The sequence below is a fragment of the Oncorhynchus keta genome, chromosome 10 (assembly GCF_023373465.1).
Source record: "Oncorhynchus keta strain PuntledgeMale-10-30-2019 chromosome 10, Oket_V2, whole genome shotgun sequence".
NCBI lineage: Eukaryota > Metazoa > Chordata > Actinopteri > Salmoniformes > Salmonidae > Oncorhynchus > Oncorhynchus keta.
The window spans coordinates 81186711-81199210 of NC_068430.1; the positions used below are offsets into that span (position 1 = coordinate 81186711).

The following is a 12500-nucleotide window of genomic DNA, read 5'->3' on the forward strand; positions in this document are numbered from 1 at the left end:
TCTGAGACCAGGTTGTGTTGGCTGCTATAATATACCTTAACCCTTCCCCTAACCCAGATGTACATACAGAATAATATGAAATGCTCTGAGACCAGGTTGTGTAGACTGCTATAATATACCTTAACCCTTCCCCTAACCCAGATGTACATACAGAATAATATGAAATGCTCTGAGACCAGGTTGTGTAGGCTGCTATAATATACCTTAAACTTTGAATAGGAGACATTGTATTTTTGTAAAGAAAGTGATTGATCAAATCTATGGTTTGTAAATATTACTCTGTGTGTTAAATAATCCCATTGTGGTCGTGGGGAGATTCCTGATTATATTCCTGTTCTTCCTGTTCTGTTCTGTTAGAGGGTTGTACTGTAAAAAGGCCTTTACCTTTGAATAGGAGACATTATGTTGCTAAATCAGTGATTGACTTTATATCAATGCTGTATAACGATACTGTATATCAATGCTGTATATCAATGCTGTATATCAATGCTGTATATCAATGCTGTATAACGATGCTGTATAACGATACTGTATATCAATGCTGTATAACGATACTGTATATCAATGCTGTATAACGATACTGTATATCAATGCTGTATAACGATACTGTATATCAATGCTGTATAACGATACTGTATATCAATGCTGTATATCAATGCTGTATAACGATACTGTATATCAATGCTGTATAACGATACTGTATATCAATGCTGTATAACGATACTGTATATCAATGCTGTATATCAATGCTGTATATCAATGCTGTATAACGATACTGTATAGTAAGCTACTGTATATCAATGCTGTATAACGATACTGTATATCAATGCTGTATAACGATACTGTATAGTAAGCTACTGTATATCAATGCTGTATATCAATGCTGTATATCAATGCTGTATAACGATACTGTATAGTAAGCTACTGTATATCAATGCTGTATAACGATACTGTATAGTAAGCTACTGTATATCAATGCTGTATAACGATACTGTATAGTAAGCTACTGTATATCAATGCTGTATAACGATACTGTATAGTAAGCTACTGTATATCAATGCTGTATAACGATACTGTATAGTAAGCTACTGTATATCAATGCTGTATAACGATACTGTATAGTAAGCTACTGTATATCAATGCTGTATAACGATACTGTATATCAATGCTGTATAACGATACTGTATAGTAAGCTACTGTATATCAATGCTGTATATCAATGCTGTATATCAATGCTGTATAACGATACTGTATAGTAAGCTACTGTATATCAATGCTGTATAACGATACTGTATAGTAAGCTACTGTATATCAATGCTGTATAACGATACTGTATAGTAAGCTACTGTATATCAATGCTGTATAACGATACTGTATAGTAAGCTACTGTATATCAATGCTGTATAACGATACTGTATAGTAAGCTACTGTATATCAATGCTGTATAACGATACTGTATAGTAAGCTACTGTATATATGCTGTATATCAATGCTGTATAACGATACTGTATAGTGCTACTGTATATCAATGCTGTATAACGATACTGTATATCAATGCTGTATAACGATACTGTATAGTAAGCTACTGTATATCAATGCTGTATAACGATACTGTATAGTAAGCTACTGTATATCAATGCTGTATAACGATACTGTATATCAATGCTGTATAACGATACTGTATATCAATGCTGTATAACGATACTGTATATCAATGCTGTATAACGATACTGTATATCAATGCTGTATAACGATACTGTATAGTAAGCTACTGTATATCAATGCTGTATAACGATACTGTATATCAATGCTGTATAACGATACTGTATAGTAAGCTACTGTATATCAATGCTGTATATACTGTATATCAATACTGTATATCAATGCTGTATAACGATACTGTATATCAATGCTGTATGATACTGTATAATGCTGTATATACTGTATATCAATGCTGTATAACGATACTGTATATCAATGCTGTATAACGATACTGTATAGTAAGCTACTGTATATCAATGCTGTATAACGATACTGTATATCAATGCTGTATAACGATACTGTATATCAATGCTGTATAACGATACTGTATATCAATGCTGTATAACGATACTGTATATCAATGCTGTATAACGATACTGTATAGTAAGCTACTGTATATCAATGCTGTATAACGATACTGTATATCAATGCTGTATAACGATACTGTATATCAATGCTGTATAACGATACTGTATAGTAAGCTACTGTATATCAATGCTGTATAACGATACTGTATAGTAAGCTACTGTATATCAATGCTGTATAACGATACTGTATAGTAAGATACTGTATATCAATGCTGTATAACGATACTGTATATCAATGCTGTATAACGATACTGTATATCAATGCTGTATAACGATACTGTATAGTAAGCTACTGTATATCAATGCTGTATAGTAAGCTACTGTATATCAATGCTGTATAACGATACTGTATATATCAATGCTGTATAACGATACTGTATAGTAAGCTACTGTATATCAATGCTGTATAGTAAGCTACTGTATATCAATGCTGTATAACGATACTGTATATCAATGCTGTATAACGATACTGTATATCAATGCTGTATAACGATACTGTATAGTAAGCTACTGTATATCAATGCTGTATAGTAAGCTACTGTATATCAATGCTGTATAACGATACTGTATATCAATGCTGTATAACGATACTGTATAGTAAGCTACTGTATATCAATGCTGTATAGTAAGCTACTGTATATCAATGCTGTATAACGATACTGTATATCAATGCTGTATATACTGATACTGTATATCAATGCTGTATAACGATACTGTATAGTAAGCTACTGTATATCAATGCTGTATAGTAAGCTACTGTATATCAATGCTGTATAACGATACTGTATATCAATGCTGTATAACGATACTGTATAGTAAGCTACTGTATATCAATGCTGTATAGTAAGCTACTGTATATCAATGCTGTATAACGATACTGTATATCAATGCTGTATAACGATACTGTATATCAATGCTGTATAACGATACTGTATAGTAAGCTACTGTATATCAATGCTGTATAACGATACTGTATAGTAAGCTACTGTATCAATACATCTGGTTATTCACATATTGTTGTGATTGAACAAGCATTTCGCTGCACTCGCAATAACATCTGCTGACCATGTGTGACCAATAAAATGTGATTTGCTTTGCATCTTGCTCTAAACACAACACTCCTGTTTATGTCTGATTACCTCAAGAGAAGTAAAGCTTTGACACGAACTGGTGTGTTTCACCTATTCAGCTCTTTCAGATCAGTGTAGTTGAATTAAGGTCAAATTAAAGGAGACAATGAGAGGATGCAAAGGCGAGAAAGACACTCTAAACTTTTGAGAAGGGGCGGGGAGAAGGGTATTTGATTGACACACTTTGCGGCCAATAGCAGGACATTGCCGGGTCCACGGAGGCGTGTCTAACGTCCATTTTTCTCAACGCAGGAAAACCAATCATACAGTAGGCTCCTCCTATACGTTGACAGACACTGTGATGACCAATGAGAAGAGGTGTAAGTGGATGACAGGCGGAGCCGCCGTCTGGTGCAGAGTCTGCGTGTCGCCTGACCGGATGATGACTGACTGAAGTTTTATCACTGTAGTTTTCTATTCCGTCTTTTCTATTCATTTAAATAGCGCGTCACTGTAGCCCTGTTATTTAGAATCTAGTTACTGAGCCGAACCCAAATCTGACAACAATCAAGTTTCAACAGTCGACTTGACTTTTACGCTTTTTCCGTGAAAGGAAACTCCAGTTCGCAAGTGAGAGAGCGCAAAGATCCGACCCATTTCTCTCTCGGAGTCTTGTCTCTCTCTCCCTGTCTCTCTCTCTCCCTGTCTCTCTCTCTCCCTGTCTCTCTCTCCCTGTCTCTCTCTCTCCCTGTCTCTCTGAGAATCCTGAGTTGAGTCCGCCGGAGAGAAGAGCAGCAGCCATGGGGAACCGGGGTATGGAAGACCTTATTCCCCTCATCAACAAGCTCCAGGACGCCTTCAGCTGCATCGGCCAGAGCTGCAACCTGGACCTGCCGCAAATCGCCGTGGTCGGAGGGCAGAGCGCCGGGAAAAGCTCCGTTCTGGAGAACTTCGTTGGAAGGTGAGTAGTAATGGTTATAAAGTGAAGGGTTGGATGCTGGCGGAGCTTTGGGGCTTTTTACATCAAGTTTGTAGTGCAAGTAATATTATATATATACCGTCCCTTGCATGGCGTAAAAGTAGCCAACGAAGCAACATCGGGTCTACGAGTTGTCACGTCTTTTTCCCGGTTCTGATGAGCGGGTTTATTCACGAATAACGTTTACGCACTTAGCGCAACAAGCTGTCAAAATAAAGGGATAAAGGGCGTGGGGTGGGGTGGGGGTTTGAGAAAGGGGGGAAGAGACTGAAAGAGAGTCTCTCTCTCTCTCACACACACACACACACACACACACACACACACACACACACACACACACACACACACACACACACACACACACACACACACACACACACACACACACACACACACACACACACACACACACACACACACACAGCAATCAGCTCATAGACCCACAGTATGTCTGTCTGTTATATTGACTCTATCCTATCGAACTTTAACATGGATCCTGTGTGTGTGTTCTTGTGTGTATGTTTATGTGCCAGTGTGTGTGTAGACTGGTGTTGTGGTTTATAGCCTAACATTATATAATATTCAATAGATTGGTCTGTATAATTTGGTCTGTGTCGTGTGTTAGCTTCATAGAGAGGTAGAGAGAGACGTCCCAAATTGAACCTTATTCACCACATAGTGTATTACTTATGAAGGGATTAGGGTCCTTAGTGCACAACTTATAAAGGGAATAGGGCCCATAGTGTATTACTTAGTGCACTATAAAGGGAATAGGGCCCATAGTGTATTACTTAGTGCACTATAAAGGGAATAGGGTCCATAGTGTAGTACTTAGTGCACTACTTATAAAGGGAATAGGGCCCATAGTGTATTACTTAGTGCTCTATAAAGGGAATAGGGTCCATAGTGTGTTACTTAGTGCACTACTTATAAAGGGAATAGGGCCCATAGTGTATTACTTAGTGCTCTATAAAGGGAATAGGGTCCATAGTGTAGTACTTAGTGCACTATAAAGGGAATAGGGTCCATAGTGTATTACTTAGTGCACTATAAAGGGAATAGGGTCCATAGTGTATTACTTAGTGCACTACTTATAAAGGGAATAGGGCCCATAGTGTATTACTTAGTGCACTATAAAGGGAATAGGGTCCATAGTGTATTACTTAGTGCACTACTTATAAAGGGAATAGGGTCCATAGTGTATTACTTAGTGCACTATAAAGGGAATAGGGTCCATAGTGTATTACTTAGTGCACTATAAAGGGAATAGGGTCCATAGTGTATTACTTAGTGCACTACTTATAAAGGGAATAGGGCCCATAGTGTATTACTTAGTGCACTATAAAGGGAATAGGGTCCATAGTGTATTACTTAGTGCACTATAAAGGGAATAGGGTCCATAGTGTAGTACTTAGTGCACTATAAAGGGAATAGGGTCCATAGTGTATTACTTAGTGCACTACTTATAAAGGGAATAGGGCCCATAGTGTATTACTTAGTGCACTATAAAGGGAATAGGGTCCATAGTGTATTACTTAGTGCACTATAAAGGGAATAGGGTCCATAGTGTAGTACTTAGTGCACTATAAAGGGAATAGGGTCCATAGTGTATTACTTAGTGCACTATAAAGGGAATAGGGTCCATAGTGTATTACTTAGTGCACTACTTATAAAGGGAATAGGGCCCATAGTGTATTACTTAGTGCACTATAAAGGGAATAGGGTCCATAGTGTATTACTTAGTGCACTATAAAGGGAATAGGGTCCATAGTGTAGTACTTAGTGCACTATAAAGGGAATAGGGTCCATAGTGTATTACTTAGTGCACTATAAAGGGAATAGGGTCCATAGTGTAGTACTTAGCGCACTACTTATAAAGGGAATAGGGCCCATAGTGTATTACTTAGTGCTCTATAAAGGGAATAGGGTCCATAGTTTAGTACTTAGTGCACTATAAAGGGAATAGGGTCCATAGTGTAGTACTTAGTGCACTATAAAGGGAATAGGGTCCATAGTGTATTACTTAGTGCACTATAAAGGGAATAGGGTCCATAGTGTAGTACTTAGTGCACTACTTATAAAGGGAATAGGGCCCATAGTGTAGTACTTAGTGCACTATAAAGGGAATAGGGTCCATAGTGTATTACTTAGTGCACTATAAAGGGAATAGGGTCCATAGTGTATTACTTAGTGCACTATAAAGGGAATAGGGTCCATAGTGTAGTACTTAGTGCACTATAAAGGGAATAGGGTCCATAGTGTATTACTTAGTGCACTATAAAGGGAATAGGGTCCATAGTGTATTACTTAGTGCACTACATATAAAGGGAATAGGGCCCATAGTGTATTACTTAGTGCACTATAAAGGGAATAGGGTCCATAGTGTATTACTTAGTGCACTATAAAGGGAATAGGGTCCATAGTGTAGTACTTAGTGCACTATAAAGGGAATAGGGTCCATAGTGTATTACTTAGTGCACTATAAAGGGAATAGGGTCCATAGTGTAGTACTTAGTGCACTACTTATAAAGGGAATAGGGCCCATAGTGTAGTACTTAGTGCACTACTTATAAAGGGAATAGGGCCCATAGTGTATTACTTAGTGCACTATAAAGGGAATAGGGTCCATAGTGTATTACTTAGTGCACTATAAAGGGAATAGGGTCCATAGTGTAGTACTTAGTGCACTACTTATAAAGGGAATAGGGCCCATAGTGTAGTACTTAGTGCACTATAAAGGGAATAGGGTCCATAGTGTATTACTTAGTGCACTATAATGGGAATAGGGTCCATAGTGTAGTACTTAGTGCACTACTTATAAAGGGAATAGGGCCCATAGTGTATTACTTAGAGCACTATAAAGGGAATAGGGTCCATAGTGTGTTACTTAGTGCACTACTTATAAAGGAAATAGGGTCCATAGTGTATTACTTAGAGCACTACTTATAAAGGGAATAGGGCCCATAGTGTATTACTTAGTGCACTATAAAGGGAATAGGGTCCATAGTGTAGTACTTAGAGCACTATAAAGGGAATAGGGTCCATAGTGTATTACTTAGTGCACTATAAAGGGAATAGGGTCCATAGTGTATTACTTAGTGCACTATAAAGGGAATAGGGCCCATAGTGTATTACTTAGTGCACTATAAAGGGAATAGGGTCCATAGTGTATTACTTAGTGCACTATAAAGGGAATAGGGTCCATAGTGTGTTACTTAGTGCACTACTATAAAGGGAATAGGGTCCATAGTGTATTACTTAGTGCACTACTTATAAAGGGAATAGGGCCCATAGTGTATTACTTAGTGCACTATAAAGGGAATAGGGTCCATAGTGTGTTACTTAGTGCACTACTTATAAAGGGAATAGGGTCCATAGTGTATTACTTAGTGCACTACTTATAAAGGGAATAGGGCCCATAGTGTAGTACTTAGTGCACTATAAAGGGAATAGGGCCCATAGTGTAGTACTTAGTGCACTATAAAGGGAATAGGGTCCATAGTGTATTACTTAGTGCACTATAAAGGGAATAGGGTCCATAGTGTAGTACTTAGTTATTATTATTATTATATTACTTAGTGCACTATAAAGGGAATAGTGTCTGTAGTCTATTACTTTGTATCAAAGATAACACATATTCTGTCCCTCCCATCCATATTTACAGACTTCTTGTGTGTTAGCCTGTATGTGTGTGTGTGTGTGTCTGTGTGTGTGTGTGTGTGTGTGTGTGTGTCTCAGAGAGATAGACAGTAGGGGCATTGATGGGGTGGCTGGGTGGTGAGGTCATTATTGATGTCATAAGCTGTGATGTCATATGTCATCTCTGGTGGACGGTGGTGTGTGTGTGTGTGTGTGTGTGTGTGTGTGTGTGTGTGTGTGTGTGTGTGTGTGTGTGTGTGTGTGTGTGTGTGTGTGTGTGTGTGTGTGTGTGTGTGTGTGTGTGTGTGTGTGTGGTGGCTGCAGTAAGTCTTGGGGTCAACCCTATGTAGTACTGCACTACACCCTATTTGCCCTAGTCAATAGTAGTGCGCTACACCCTATTTGCCCTAGTCAATAGTAGTGCACTACACCCTATTTGCCCTAGTCAATAGTAGTGCACTACACCCTATTTGCCCTAGTCAATAGTAGTGCACTACACCCTATTTGCCCTAGTCAATAGTAGTGCACTACACCCTATTTGCCCTAGTCAATAGTAGTGCACTACATAGGGAATAGGGTTCCATTTGGGATGCAGAGTGATTCACTTCCTTCCTGTCTGCTTGGTCAGGGCTAAACAGTTAGGAAGAAGTGATGTATGTATGTATGTATGTATGTATGTATGTATGTGTGTGTGTGTGTGTGTGTGTGTGTGTGTGTGTGTGTGTGTGTGTGTGTGTGTGTGTGTGTGTGTGTGTGTGTGTGTGTGTGTGTGTGTGTGTGTGTATGTATGTGTGTGTGTGTGTGTGTGTGTGTGTGTGTGTGTATGTATGTATGTGTATGTATGTGTGGGGGGGGCTGTCCCAAAACTGGTCGTCTATTCTCCTCCAGCTCTTGCTGGCTTTTCCAGATTCTGACTTGACTCTCTTGAAGTTGCCACCTTTCTCATGTGGATTATCAATTTATCTTACTGTTTCTACCGATCTGCCTGTTATGCTTTTCATGGAACAGTTTCCACCGATCTGCCTGTTATGCTTTTCATGGAACAGTTTCCACCAATCTGCCTGTTATGCTTTTCATGGAACAGTTTCCACCAATCTGCCTGTTATGCTTTTCATGGAACAGTTTCCACCGATCTGCCTGTTATGCTTTTCATGGAACAGTTTCCACCAATCTGCCTGTTATGCTTTTCATGGAACAGTTTCCACCAATCTGCCTGTTATGCTTTTCATGGAACAGTTTCCACCAATCTGCCTGTTATGCTTTTCATGGAACAGTTTCCACCAATCTGCCTGTTATGCTTTTCATGGAACAGTTTCCACCAATCTGCCTGTTATGCTTTTCATGGAACAGTTTCCACCGATCTGCCTGTTATGCTTTTCATGGAACAGTTTCCACCAATCTGCCTGTTATGCTTTTCATGGAACAGTTTCCACCGATCTGCCTGTTATGCTTTTCATGGAACAGTTTCCACCGATCTGCCTGTTGTGCTTTTCATGGAACAGTTTCCACCGATCTGCCTGTTATGCTTTTCATGGAACAGTTTCCACCAATCTGCCTGTTATGCTTTTCATGGAACAGTTTCCACCAATCTGCCTGTTATGCTTTTCATGGAACAGTTTCCACCAATCTGCCTGTTATGCTTTTCATGGAACAGTTTCTACCGATCTGCCTGTTATGCTTTTCATGGAACAGTTTCCACCAATCCGCCTGTTATGCTTTTCATGGAACAGTTTCCACCGATCTGCCTGTTGTGCTTTTCATGGAACAGTTTCCACCGATCTGCCTGTTGTGCTTTTCATGGAACAGTTTCCACCAATCTGCCTGTTATGCTTTTCATGGAACAGTTTCCACCGATCTGCCTGTTATGCTTTTCATGGAACAGTTTCCACCGATCTGCCTGTTATGCTTTTCATGGAACAGTTTCCACCAATCTGCCTGTTATGCTTTTCATGGAACAGTTTCCACCAATCTGCCTGTTATGCTTTTCATGGAACAGTTTCCACCAATCTGCCTGTTATGCTTTTCATGGAACAGTTTCCACCAATCCGCCTGTTATGCTTTTCATGGAACAGTTTCATTTGTAATAATGTCTTCATGTCTCTAAATCCTTGTCATGTGGTTCATCATCATTCTATCCACATCTAAATGAACACGATACAAACCTAAAAAGTAACTTATATTGCCATTGTCATCTATGTAAAGATAGCCTACATAAAGCCAACAAATAACAACATTGTCAACTATGTAAAGACAGCCTACATAAAGCCAACAAATAACAACATTGTCAACTATGTAAAGACAGCCTACATAAAGCCAACAAACAAAAACATTGTCAACTATGTAAAGACAGCCTACATAAAGCCAACAAATAACAACATTGTCAACTATGTAAAGACAGCCTACATAAAGCCAACAAATAAAAACATTGTCAACTATGTAAAGATAGCCTACATAAAGCCAACAAATAAAAACATTGTCAACTATGTAAAGACAGCCTACATAAAGCCAACAAATAACAACATTGTCAACTATGTAAAGACAGCCTACATAAAGCCAACAAATAAAAACATTGTCAACTATGTAAAGATAGCCTACATAAAGCCAACAAATAACAACATTGTCAACTATGTAAAGATAGCCTACATAAAGCCAACAAATAAAAACATTGTCAACTATGTAAAGATAGCCTACATAAAGCCAACAAATAACAACATTGTCATCTATGTAAAGATAGCCTACATAAAGCCAACAAATAACAACATTGTCAACTATGTAAAGATAGCCTACATAAAGCCAACAAATAACAACATTGTCAACTATGTAAAGACAGCCTACATAAAGCCAACAAATAACAACATTGTCAACTATGTAAAGATAGCCTACATAAAGCCAACAAATAACAACATTGTCAACTATGTAAAGACAGCCTACATAAAGCCAACAAACAAAAACATTGTCAACTATGTAAAGACAGCCTACATAAAGCCAACAAATAACAACATTGTCAACTATGTAAAGATAGCCTACATAAAGCCAACAAATAAAAACATTGTCAACTATGTAAAGACAGCCTACATAAAGCCAACAAACAAAAACATTGTCAACTATGTAAAGACAGCCTACATAAAGCCAACAAACAAAAACATTGTCAACTATGTAAAGACAGCCTACATAAAGCCAACAAACAAAAACATTGTCAACTATGTAAAGACAGCCTACATAAAGCCAACAAATAAAAACATTGTCAACTATGTAAAGATAGCCTACATAAAGCCAACAAACAACAACATTGTCAACTATGTAAAGATAGCCTACATAAAGCCAACAAATAACAACATTGTCAACTATGTAAAGATAGCCTACATAAAGCCAACAAATAACAACATTGTCAACTATGTAAAGACAGCCTACATAAAGCCAACAAACAAAAACATTGTCATCTATGTAAAGATAGCCTACATAAAGCCAACAAACAACAACATTGTCAACTATGTAAAGACAGCCTACATAAAGCCAACAAACAAAAACATTGTCAACTATGTAAAGACAGCCTACAATAAGGCCAACAAATAACAACATTGTCAACTATGTAAAGATATGTGTGTGTGTGTGTTAAATGATCTGTGTCTTTCCTCAAGGGACTTTCTACCCCGGGGCTCTGGTATCGTGACCCGAAGACCTCTCGTGCTTCAACTGGTCAACAACCAAGCAGGTGGATACACACACACACTCACGCACGTACACACACTCACTCACACACACACACACACACACACACACACACACACACACACACACACACACACACACACACACACACACACACACACACACACACACACACACACACTCAAGCACACACAAACACACGTGCACGTGCACACACACTCGTACACACACACACAGGGATGCACGCACACTCACACACACACACATACAAACACATACTTACACAAGCACACAAACAAGCACACTCACACAGAGACGAAGACATTTGAAGACATGTTATGATAACGTATCTGTAAAGTAGAATGAGGGAGAAATGTAGAAGACTGATCTCACCATAGAATGACTTAGAACTCTAGAATTAGAATGGACACTGTCTAAAAATCACCTTAGAACTCTAGAATGGACACTGTCTAAAAATCACCTTAGAACTCTAGAATGGACACTGTCTAAAAATCACCTTAGAACTCTAGAATGGACACTGTCTAAAAATCACCTTAGAACTCTAGAATGGACACTGTCTAAAAATCACCTTAGAACTCTAGAATGGACACTGTCTAAAAATCACCTTAGAACTCTAGAATGGACACTGTCTAAAAATCACAAGGTCTGTCAAGTTGGTTGTTGATCATCGCTAGACAACCATTTTCAAGTCTTGCCATAGATTTTCAAGTTGATTTTAGTCAAAACTGTAAATAGGCCAGACAGGAACATTTCATGTTGTCTTGGTAAGCAACTCCAGTGTAGATTTGGCCTTGTGTTTTAGGTTATTGTCCTGCTGAAAGGTGAATTTGTCTCCCAGTGTCTGTTGGAAAGCAGTTTGAACCAGGTTTTCTGTGCTTAGCTCTATTCCGTTTATTTTTATCCTAAAAAAACTTATTGCAAACAGGATGCATTTTGAATATTTGTATTTTGTACACTGTCATTTAGGTTAGTATTGTGGAGTAACTACAATGT

General features: G+C 38.4%; 1 protein-coding gene and 1 pseudogene across 1 annotated transcript in view; both read left to right on the forward strand.

The window, feature by feature from the left end:
• Positions 1–12500, forward strand: part of LOC127931962 (meteorin-like protein) — a 99231-nt gene that overhangs the window by 38819 nt on the left and 47912 nt on the right. The window lies entirely within an intron of this gene.
• The window catches only part of LOC127931964 (dynamin-2-like), a 55814-nt pseudogene continuing 46923 nt past the window's right edge, over positions 3610–12500 (forward strand).